Source organism: Anser anser (genome assembly GCF_964211835.1).
Source record: "Anser anser genome assembly, chromosome: 4".
Taxonomy (NCBI): domain Eukaryota; kingdom Metazoa; phylum Chordata; class Aves; order Anseriformes; family Anatidae; genus Anser; species Anser anser.
In genome coordinates this window covers 74031989-74042804 of record NC_139724.1, presented here as the reverse complement: position 1 = coordinate 74042804, position 10816 = coordinate 74031989, and the positions used below count along the sequence as shown (strand labels likewise).

At 36.9% G+C, this 10816-nt stretch overlaps 1 long non-coding RNA gene across 1 annotated transcript; it reads right to left on the bottom strand.

The window, feature by feature from the left end:
• Window positions 1–963: 963 nt before the first annotated feature.
• On the bottom strand, window positions 964–10517 carry LOC310899433. The gene is made up of 3 exons (XR_014584285.1): window positions 8870–10517; window positions 7453–7514; window positions 964–2635 (listed from the first exon to the last, which is right to left on the bottom strand). It is a non-coding gene; the product is annotated as an uncharacterized lncRNA (long non-coding RNA).
• Window positions 10518–10816: the final 299 nt, after the last annotated feature.

The window sequence follows — 10816 nt, the reverse complement described above, 5'->3', positions numbered from 1 at the left end:
AGTGAAAATCAGAGGTTCAGGACATAAAATCAAATTGAGGACATGATCTAGACTTTGACTGTATCAATGTGTGCATTTACATTAACCTGTTTCATAGAAATCTCAAAAATAAAACCCTCAAAGAAGCCTCTGTGTTCCCAGAGTATATTTTCCATACAATTTCTTGATATTGTATGATCCATATCTATTTCTGGATACAGACCTGGTAATGACAGAAATGTTTTGTAATAAGTAGTCTGTAGACACTTAATATCAGCTGAGCTAGAGCTTGGTGGAGTGTTAGCTAAAGATGGATTCATTGCACAGTCCACAGTAACTAGTGACAAGAAACTTGGAGATACTATTCCTTAAAATTCCTGAAAAGCTATTGGTGAAACTATAGGCACTCTCGATTGTTAGCCTCTGTGAACACTGTGGAAATGTTTGAGGATTAAATGGACTGGCTTTTGTCCACTGCCAATCTGAATTCACAATGAGTTTATTACCAGAGGGATGAACTTTGAAAATATCTTTGAGAGACAAACAAAACAAAACAAAACAAAACAACAAACAAACAAACAACAACAAATAAATACAAACTTAGGCAGAGCAGCAGCTTTGCCTAATGTACCTGGCCATTTTGTTAGGCAAAAGTGTATTCATTTTATGTAAGAAATACTAAACACTTTAATCTGTTCCCCAGATCAGCAGATAACTGGCAATGACCTTTATTTATTCATATCTACTCCTTAATGTTGTAGCCATAATTCCTCCCTTGTGAACCCTCCAAAAATAATAAAAAATAATAAATAGGACAAATCCTGCTATTATTTTTTGTTGTTCTTCTTCTTAATAATGTTTTGATCTATAGAGCTCTTGACATTACTCTTGGGATACCATGATTAAAGAAAATATTTCAAATTATTTTTTTAGGAAAAATTTAAGGAATAGAACAATTAAGAAATAACAACCTAGAGACTTTTATGTTCTCTCCATGGAAATCTTTCAGTTGGTGTTACTCCTTTGAAACATTGTCTTTTGTTGGTGCCCCTTTCTCAACCACAAATTACAGTAGAACATTTTATTTTTATTTATTTATTTATTCACAGCAGTAAAGAGTAGTGAGAATATCATGATATCCTTGACAACTGAGTGTATTACACAATTACACCTTTCTTAGATGGCAAATAGATTTTCTCTTTCCCTTTTGATTATACCTACATTGCTCACTTTCTGCACAAGCTTAATTATACTGGCAATCAGTGTGTGTAGTTATAATAAAACCCATCAGATTTAGTCCATGGTCTGTTGCCATTTTAATGTCCAATATCCAAAGAACCCTGTTGTTCTGTAACAGTGAGGTCCTTTTCTATTCCTTAAGTGGGTGTGTGAGAGACACCAGTGACCTTCAATCTCGAATAGCTGACAAGTGGGATTAGATGTGGAGACAGGTACTAAGCAGACGACAGGTATGGGGGCTAGACTTCTAAGAACAGGGACTCAGCAGCTACTGGAAGGAAGTGTGTGCACTCCACTTGTGTGTTTGTGCGTGTGCTTTTATTGGGAATACATGTCCAGGATCTATTCTAGTTGGACAAAGGGTGGGGGACTGCAGCAGCCTGACTATTGGGTGAGGATGTAAGGACTACCCTGGGTCAGAAAGTCAAATGGATTTTGTCTCTAGTGAATTGGGAAAGAAAACCTCCCTGGATCCTGAAGCATTCCAGAGTTGGAGTCCCTTAAAACACAGAAGTATAAAGTCACTCCAGAATTTCTTAGAGAAAAACTCAGGTTTTTTATGTTCTACAATTCAGTTTAACAAAATGGCACTTGCCTATAGTTCCTTAAAGCCAAGATGTTTTCTCAGCACTTTCAACCCTTACAATAACACTTTCTTCTTGGTTTGCAGTGATAGCCACTGTTTATGTTTATGTTTTACAAGCATTTTTCATGAAACAATAAAAGCAAATTGATCTCATCTTTCTCACTTTTCAATCTGAATTCCTATGTTTTGCAGTTAAACAATATGATTTATATATATTTATTGATACAACACAGAGTTTCAGTTAAATGTCAGAACTGCAACTTTTTAAAATGTTTTAACCATTTTGCATTGTCTTCTGTCATTTCATAATTTAAATATAATTCATGTAAAAATTACTATATAAAGAATATACCCTAATAGGTGAAGATCTTGCTTAAAAATGTAGTTTATAATAATTACTGACAACTTCTACATCTCCTTCACCAAAACAAAACTCCACAGAACATTGCCACCTTTAACATCTAATACAACTACCTAATAACCGCCTCATAACCAGTGAGGTCTAACACTATATATCTATTATTGTCTAATATTGCACCTCTGAAAATGTCAGTGCCCAAGTGATCATTCTTTGGTAACTTGCTATTTAGTAGCTCTGTGCCATGGCAACTGCCTAGAGTAAATCTAGACTTTCAACTTTGCCCTGTCTCACAAACTCATAAAGCCAACAAAACTGAAACCCTGCTGAAAGAGTTAGTTCTTACTTTCAGTGATTTCTGAGATGAAGACATCAAGAAGAGAAACTTCAGTATGTTGCTTGTCACTCTTCACATTTTTTATATTCCAGTGCATTTCAGTATAAGGGTGTAACAGTGATTCTGTAGTCATTATCTGTATAAAGGAGTGACAAAACAAAATATGTCAGAGGCTTTTATAGCCCATGAGCAGTCACAGCTACTGGCTATCCAGGACCACAGTTGACAGTTTACACTTATTTAGTACTATGTAGATATTAAGTTAAGATAGGGCTGTCTACCATCTAAGACTGTTCAAGAGTTATGATGATAATAAGGAATTAATTTAGTTCATAGTTCAGCTGTTACTCCCCACCTCCCACCTTGAGTATCACTGCATCTCTGACCAGATTGCCTATCACCTCCATCAATTTAACCAACTCAACCAACACAATGATTTTATCAGCAGAACTGAGACTTTAGAGAAAGATGATATTAAATTCAGATAGTCTGACAGTCAGTCCCCTTTACATCTTATCTGTCACCCCAATCAATGCTGATGTTAAACAAAAACAATGACAGTTTGCAGTCCTTGTCTAACTCAGAGGTCTGTACTTTTATATTTGGCAAATTTCTTTTCCATTACAGAGATTTTCTAGAAATAAAATTGCTTTCCAGGGATCTCTGAGATGTTTCATCAGATTGCACAATGTTGCACTAGGCCAAAGATATCAAGTGCACCAAACTGGTTCATTTAATATAGGCATCTTATAAAAAAAAATAAAATAATAATAATAAAAAAACAGTCTTTAAGATGAAGACCTGGTCAATAGTTAATTAAGCAGATGGAAACTCACATTTTGGGCTCAGAGTATAAATTGCTAATTTGAGATTCTATCAAAGAATTAAAAAATTTTCCTTTTTTTTTTAAAAAAAAAAAAACAACATCATAATAGGAATTTAATTTACTATATTTGCTCTTGAATACGAGAAGATTAGCATTGTTTCTGTCAGTCAGAAGGTTATATATTAGTGCGCTAGATGCTTTGGAAGATTCATTCCAAAGAAAGATATTATTATGCTTTCAGTACCTCAAAAGATACTGTAAACCGCTAATTTCTTTCCATAAATCAATTCATCAGCATTTCCTAAGCCATCAATAGGAGAAAATAATGACATGCTGTGATTTACAAAGGAATCAAGTAAGCTGTACAAAATTTCTCAGAGAATTGTTTTTGCCTTCCTTTCCTGTTACTTTCTTTTAACTGGAAGTCCTTCAGACAGAAAGTATAACACTATAGTATAAAAACAAAACATTAAATACATAGATAAATATGGCTAGTATCTGAATGGCTTAGAAAGTAACATGGGTGGAAATTTCCATGTGAGGACAGAAATGTCACTAAGAGCTGTTTGAAGATGGAACACTGAGACACAGAGACAAAGGAATTAAATGGCAAAAAAACACCACTACAAATAAAATTTAGACACTGAGAATTAATCTAGAATGTGGCATGAAGGGTTTTTCTGCAGCGAGGGGAATGAATCTCCCCTAAACTTACTTCTTCTCCTTGTAAGGTGCTCTGCTGAGAAACAAAGGCAGATGGTAGGAAATGGTGTGGAAGGGGTTGTATTATGCTGGTCTGCACAAGTTTCATAGTCACGGAGTTTCTCCTGTAGATAGATATCTACAGGTATCTAACTTTCTACTTCCACATACTGAGGTAATTTCTTTATCTTCAGTGAAGTTTTAAGAGGAATAGAGAGATTTGCCTTATTACTTACTGTCTATTATCCAATAAATGTAAGCTAGAGGGTGTGCTTTAGCAAAATATTTAATTGTAAAATGGCATTTTCTATTATTCTGGTGAAATGAGAGGAAAAGAAAGGAGACTAATAAATTAATTAATTAATTAATGCTCTCTAGTGCAGTACTTAGCATATTTTTCTTGGAGTTTATTTGGTAACTATACTGCAACTCTGAGGCTTAAAACTGAGACACTAATTCACTGATGTTCTTTCAAATATTTTATCATGAATATATCTGAAACATTTGGGTACAAATCATCCCACATATTTCAGGTATTCATAGTTGGTTTGGTATATAAATTTCATTGTTAGAACACCAAATCTGATTTGGTTCAGAGTTTGGTCTTGTTTTAGAATTCATTGTCTCCTTTTACAAATGCTGAGACACATTGGTTGGGAGAGACCTATGCACCACTTTGACTCCATAACTTAAACTCTATGAACTGAAAAATGTCTAAAAGAACCAACCAGAAATAAATTACATGAAAAATGTAAAATTAGGCAGAACAAACATCTAAATTTTCTCCAAGACAAATGAAACATTTGCAGTATTATTCTTGTGACCAATCTTGGTTGCTTCAACAACTCCTGGTATCTGCTTCTGTGATACAGTCCTAAAAAGTTGTAGGATTTGAAGAGATGCTGGAAATGCATTAGCAAATAACAAGTAGTGAAACTTGTTTCATGGTGTGCTACTCATTTCTCACTTTCCTTCCACTTCATTTACCACAGTTCCAAATAAAGAAAATATAAATCAAGAGGAGAGAAACCCAGCTATCAAGAGACCACAAAGTCTTCTGTAAAGAAGCAAGCTGAATTATCATGCATAAATTGATAAAAATAAGACAAGATAATAACAAGTGCAAAGATACCTGACAGCCTAATTTGCACTTATATGGAAGATCCCAATGCCCAGACTTGATGTACAACATATGCAAATCAATTAGTCTTCCTCTTAAAAGTTTGATGTTAAAATGGATTTGCAGTAGGTTAGTATTTTATGTAAATAAATACTAGGGTTTAGTTCAGCAGAGAAGCGTAAGCACTATATTACCAATCAGCTACTTTTTGGCCACAGCAAAACAACCGGTAAGAACTAAGGATTTTCTTGTCTATGCAGTGTGCAGGTATAAACAAACAAACAAAAATCCACCATTCTACAGGTACCTTAAAGGAGGCTGTAGCGAGGTGGGGCTTGGTCTATTCTCCCACGTGCCTGGTGACAGGACGAGGGGAAATGGACTAAAGTTGCACCAGGGGAGGTTTAGGTTGGCGATTAGGAAGAACTTCTTTACTGAAGGGGTTGCTAGTCATTGGAATAGGCTGCCCAGGGGAGTGGTTGAGTCACCATCCCTGGAGGTCTTTAAAAGACGTTTAGATATAGAGCTTAGTGATATGGTTTAGTGAAGGACTTGTTAGTGTTAGGTCAGAGGTTGGACTAGATGATCTTGGAGGTCTCTTCCAACCTAGATGATTCTGTGATTCTGCACCTAAGTATCACTGAAATCACCTAAGTCCAAAATTCAGATCCCAAATGCGCCTTTTTAGCTGTCACATAACTTACGAGCACTGATATGGCTTCAGATCAAGGTTGGCTCTACCCTATTTTTCTTTCTCCACTAATGTTTGTAAAGTGGTAGAATGTCTACACATCAGAAGAGAGTGAGCAACAAAGGTTGTCTGTTAACTTTGCAGCTGGTTTAGAACTTCTGTAAGGACTTTAACATGATCCCACATGACATCCTGATCTCCAAATTGGAGAGAGATGGATTTGAAGGGTGGACCATTCAGTGGATAAGGAATTGGCTTGAAGACCACATCCAGAGAGTGGTGGTCAATGGCTGTATGTCCAAGTGGAGACCAGTGACAAGTGGTGTCCCTCACTGGTGTCTGTCTTGGGACCAATGCTGTTTAATATCTTTATCAACAACATAGACATTGGGATCCAGCACACCCTCAGCAAGCTTGCGGATGATATCAAGCTGAGTGGTACAGTGGATACAATAGAAGGAAGAGATGCCATCCAAAGGACACTGGACAAGCTAGAAAAGTAGGCTCACATGAACTTAATGAGGTTCAACAAGTCCAAGTGCAAGGTGCTGTTTTTTTTTTTTTTCTTTTCCTCAGGAATGTCTTCTTAGGTTCCAGGAGTACTTTTTCTCTTGAGAGCTCTTTTATACCTTTCTCTTTCAAGTAGTCACCTAGTCCACTAGTCCAGTACCTGTAGGTCAACGTCCTTCATGAGGAGGTAGTCTGATGATAGGATCCATTATTTTTTTCTTGTCTCTCTAGTCAGATTATGACTGAATGCTGTCCAAAGGCACCTTGGAAATGTCCAGAACGGAAGGGAGTATTAATGAAGAATGTTCTTCCCAGTGCTTCCCTCTTTTTGTCTTCAGATACCATGAAGTTTTGTTTATATGCTAATATATATATAGTAATGCAGTTATTTCATCTCCAAGTTTCCATAGAACTCTAAAGGTAATACCATATGGTTCTGGTAATTTGTTAGTGTTCATTGTGTCTATTTGTATTATAATTTCTTCCATAGTTACTTTCACAGCTAATCGATTCTACACTAATTGGAACACTTCCAACATAGTCTGGGAATCCCATGTTGAAGTCTGGTCCAGAAACATATCCCCTGCCTATCTGGACAAAATGTAGGAGATTTTTCTCTATCCACCTTCATGGTTAGACACAAATACCATCGAGGATAGAGAAAGTGGTTATTCCTTTAATCCAGTATATTCATGGTGTCCCTGATTTTGGGCTTTCATTCCATCCTTTGGTGGTCAGGGTTAAAACCGAGATAGAGAATATTTCAAAAACTATGTTTAGGTATTCAAGAAAAGAGTCTCCTAAGCCTCCTGCTGAAACTGCTAGCCTTTATTTCATTGGACAAAAGACTCTATGATAATAGTGATTAGAGTATTTGTGTGGCAGGGGAGACATGAGTTCCTGACATATCCTAATGAATATTTACATAATTTCATACAAAGTATTCACTGGAGCAGAAACACCAAGTTGCCTAATCACTTACCTATAGAATCATAATTTTCTTGCCTTTCAGCTCAATTAATTTCTAATCACACCTCACAAAGGGGAACAGCCTCAAGAGTAGGTACTATCTTCAAAGAATGTCTTAACATTTTGAGCATTTACCTGATGTCAGTGTCCAAAGTCACTCAAAAACTGAAGGTATTGCTTCACACTTCTTCAGGATCCTGTACAAAAAAGGAATACGATCTCTTTTTTCTCTGGTCCCAATTTTTGGAAAAAGTTGTACTTTGTTAACATTTTTTTTTGTGAGAATTTTCAGCATTTTGAATCACAAATCAAAGAGGCCATTAAAATCTCTGAGATCACTGTGGATTGGACTAAGGCATTTTAGAATATTTAGGAAACTGGGGAAATGGGAGCATCTCAAGACTTTTAAGTGACAGCACTGCTCTGGATGGAACAAGGCAAATGCTTCTCTGTGTTTTGATCTGTTTCATTCTGACAGCACTGCTTGCCATTATGAGGTAACTTGTAGCAACTGGAAGCAAAGGCAATGAAAATCTTCACACTAAAATAAATTCATAAATGAACCTTAGTGGCTTTGGAGTAGGGATATAATCAAATATGTTTCCTTCAGAAAACATCAGCATGTTAACCCTCATCTGCAAAATTAAACATTTCAACCAAATGCACAGAAAAGGAAAGGGGTGGAGAAGGAAAGAGAGAGGTTTCAACCTTTCAGCTTATTGTAGGCTAGGTCAAAGTTTAGAGACACCATTTTTCCCTTCACAGATCATCTGCCCCAGATTACCAGCCTAATATATTCATGGCAAAGGAGACAAAAAATTAAGTGGAAGCTACTCTGTGGCTTTTAGGTCTGAAATTTTATAGTTCAGTCCTGCTGCTATCCATACTGCCTACTTTGAATCCAAAACTTTGACTTGGTCCTATTTTGTTTTTATTTTTTATCACAAGATAGTGTGCTCCTTTTCATGGAGTAGGCTTTTTCACACTGGTGGTTCACCAGTGATTCCAAAACCAGAGTCCTGCTATGCTGTAAAAGGAACTAGAAACTTCACTGTGATTTGAGGTACTAGAATGAACTGAATTGAAGAAGTAGAGGAAATTTGGAAACTGTCTGACTACAGAGAGCCTGTTCACGTTACTGTTGAAGTATTTGTACTCAAATAATTTTTGCCTTGTCTGATAAATTCTGTTCTATTTTACTTTATTAGTCTATTTACTCTGTAAGTCTGTTTTGTCTATTTCTTACTTCTCAGGGTAAAACACCAATGCAAGTGATTATTTTCTGATGAGAAAAGGAGGGAAAAATGCTTAAAAAAATGCTAAAAAAAAAATCAACCCAAACCAAAAAAATATATTGCCAGTCTTCTGCTCTCATAGTTTCAATAAGTGGTTAGTTATCTTCTGTAATGTTAAACACAAGACATAGTGGGAGGATTAAAAAAAATAAAAGAGAGAGAGAGATTGCATCTCAGACTGTGGAGAGAAAAGTTTAGTAGCTAGAATTCAAGCACATTTTGCATTTTTAGTTTAACTTTTCCATTTGTTCACTTACCTCTGAAAGCTGTGAGGAGCCCAGCATCTGATCTTTGCTGAAGCCTATGCAGGGTTTGCACAGGAGGCTTTCTTCTCCCTGTGTTGCCTGAGGAGCTCCATGTTGCAAGTTTTCTTAACCCATCTACAAAGTGAGCTTACTGGTTCCTCAGTGCTCCAGAAAATATAGCAGTAGCTGATCTTTCAAGGCAAAGCCACTCAAAAGAATAATGGGAACGATTTCACACAGCACACTAACAGCCAGCAGAACTCTGGAAGATCTGTGTTCAGTTTGCTCCTCTGCTTTACAGGACTTGACTCCCCACATCTTGGGTTTTTGCAATCTGCTTAGCCACCAGACTCGAGGCTGCTTGGAAGGAGGGCAGAATGCTTGAACAATGCCAGCTGAAAAGTCTTGAAGTGTGCAGAAAAAGAATCCAGACTTCACTGGGCTGGAAAAAGAAGATGAAAACTGGGGCAGATCTGGCAGGAAGGCTGGGGACCTCCTCTGGGAGTTCTTGGCTCCAGCTTCAAGGGTTGTTTATATGTTTTTCCCAATTTTGATTTCATGTAAAATCCATAATGTCTGAGCAGCAGCAGTCAGGACCTCAGTCTGTTTCTGCCCACAGCCACTGATGCACCAGACTGCTATATGGAGCAGGAATTAAAACATCCCTTGGGGCAGCTAGAGCGATCCTCCCTCTTTAAAGTTATATTAGGCTCACTAATGTCTTCACTTAATGAATAAAGACCATCAGCAAAAGTTATGTCCTCTACCTTTGCTCTCCCCCTCCAAACATATTCCCTTTAACCAAGTCTTGGCAACTACATTCATATCTATCATCCCCAGACTTTCTTTTTGCAAGTCTCTCTAGCAGGATCTACAGAAGGTTCACTGAGAACATACAGCTGGTATCTCAGCTGCCTGATTCCTAAATGGACTGAGCCAAAGACAGAACAACCTGCCAGCTCTCTGTAGCCAGCACTGCCTTGCTGTTCACAATCAGATTTTTGCAAATATCCTGTCACTGGCCTAAAAATACTTAGATTTACTCAAGAGAGGCAGGGAGGGACAAAGGACTCATACCCTGCTCTCCCATCTCATTATAGTCCCCTGCATCATATGCTATAGCTGGAGTTGCTTAGTTAACTCCTGGACACAGACTTGTTTTCTGTAGGGGGAGAATTTTCTCTCTTTGTTGGTTGCTCACAAGCATACTCTGAGCTGTCAGTTGAGAGGGATCAATGAACTGATACAGAGTAGGAAACATACTGTGCTTGTTTCCTGAGAGATAATCAATACTGCCAGGGAGAAACACGGAGAGATGCATAGAAGCTGAGCTGCGTCTCCTAGGAGATGAATGTTTCACTATATCTCTGGCCAGTTATAGATAATTTTATTAAATAGACTGATAAGTAGACTTAAATTATTAATTTTTGAGGGGCAGAAGGGATCAGACTGAAATATCGTTGTCTTTTTTTGATATTTTTTGTTAATTGTCTGGGGATAAACATGAAAACTGTTCCACAGTATGACACATGGGGCCTATGTTGATCATTATATAAGCTGTATGTTACCTGCTGACTTGGGCTATGTGCTTTTCATGTAGTAGTTCAACTATAAGTTATTGATCTTCTGCTGAATTTACAAGAAGGAAATTCTAAGACTTGCATAAAGTAATAATGTTTGTAAAGTTAAACAAAAGTTATAATCTTTCTTTTCAGCCAAAGAAATTAAATTATGTTTAGCTTTCTTTATCTCCATTAGTTAGTAAACAGGTTGTAGTCTTGGATATTAGGAGAAAAATTAAGAGAAGATTATTTTCTGCTCACCAATATCTAGAAAAGACAATTAAGAATGAATAACAGCATCTGCATCTCTCTGTTGATGACCAAATTGATTATAAGTGAAGTGCACACTTCACTTATATGGGTAACAATATCGACAGTTCCCCCAAAAGTCTTATGC